At 33.9% G+C, this 1,338-nt stretch overlaps 1 pseudogene; it reads right to left on the bottom strand.

The window, feature by feature from the left end:
* LOC126950836 (ubiquitin-conjugating enzyme E2 variant 1-like) lies at positions 1-477 on the bottom strand (annotated as a pseudogene).
* Positions 478-1,338: the final 861 nt, after the last annotated feature.

Here is a 1,338-nt window from a genome sequence, read left to right as displayed (position 1 = left end):
TTAACTGCTGTAACACTGTCCTTCAGGCAGCTGAGGGAGTTTCATATTTTATTTAGACATCATTAGGCACTGAAGCTCTTGCAGGACAACTTTGATACTATATGAATTCTGTCATTTTGCTAGCACTGATATGGCTCTTGGGTTTACCACTCCATTAGAACTATTAACTCCATTCATATTAATTTTTGTTACAAATCTTACAAAGGGGGGTGCTTCTGGGTATTTAGGTCCACATTCTATTTTAAGCCTGCATATTTGGTTTTCATAAATTGCTCTTGGAGGCCCAATTATCATCCCCGTTCATCTTTTAAGTGTTGTGTCTTCGTCACCTTCTAGACCCCAGCTAATTGTGCCATTTTCTATTCCTTTCTGACCTTCTTCAAGTTATTCCAACAGTTGGAAATTGCAAAGGACTTTTACTCCTGAGCCCGTGGTGGCTGCTATCTTGCATTGCTGTCGCTCCTCTTTACAACCCATTTTTAATTGGATTATGAGTTGTAAAGTTTCTTTATATAGTCTAGATATGAGTCTTTTGTCAGATATATGATTTGCAAATGTTTTCCTCGCCTTATTTGGGTTGTCTTTTCACTTTCTTGATAGTGTCCTTTGAAGCACAAAAAGTCTTTCATTTTGATGATCCCAACAAATCAATCTTCTCTTTTATCACTTGTGATTTTGATGCTGTATCTAAGAAATCATTGCCTAATCTAAGTTTGCAAAGATTTACTTCTGTATTTTCTTCAGTTTTCTAGTATTTGCTTGTACACTTATGCCTATAATCCAATTTAAGTTACTTTTTGTGTATTGTATGAAGTAAGAGTACAAATTCTTCTTTTGTATGTGGAAATCCAGTTTGTTCCAGCATCATTTGATGAAAAGACTATGTTATTTGTCCATTGAACTGCTGTGGCATTTTTGTCAAAAAAAAAAAAAAAATCAATGGACCACAAATGGTAGAGTTTACTTCTGAAGTCTTAATTCAATTTTATCTATCTATATATATCTGTTCTTATTCAATGCCACACTGTCTTGATTACTACAGATTTTTAGATTTGAAATCTGGAAGTCTGAGCCCTCCAACTTTATTTTTTTCAAGATTGTTTTAGTTACTTAGGATCCATTGCATTTTTCCAAGGTCATAACATTTGGGAATATAGCTAGGTATACCAGAGTATAATATTTAATTTTCATTTAGTACAGAAATATTGACTTTTTATGTATGCTATGCTTCTGAGAAGCCAATCTAACCTAGTTAATGAACTGGAAGCCAATCTAACCTAGTTAATGAACTGGAAGTATCAATGTTCTTGTTTTTCCAGTATCACCCAGGCATATTTT

The sequence above is a fragment of the Macaca thibetana genome, chromosome 3, assembly GCF_024542745.1.
Source record: "Macaca thibetana thibetana isolate TM-01 chromosome 3, ASM2454274v1, whole genome shotgun sequence".
NCBI lineage: Eukaryota > Metazoa > Chordata > Mammalia > Primates > Cercopithecidae > Macaca > Macaca thibetana.
The sequence above is the reverse complement of the archived record's forward strand: the minus strand, read 5'-3'. Positions and strand labels throughout refer to the sequence as shown.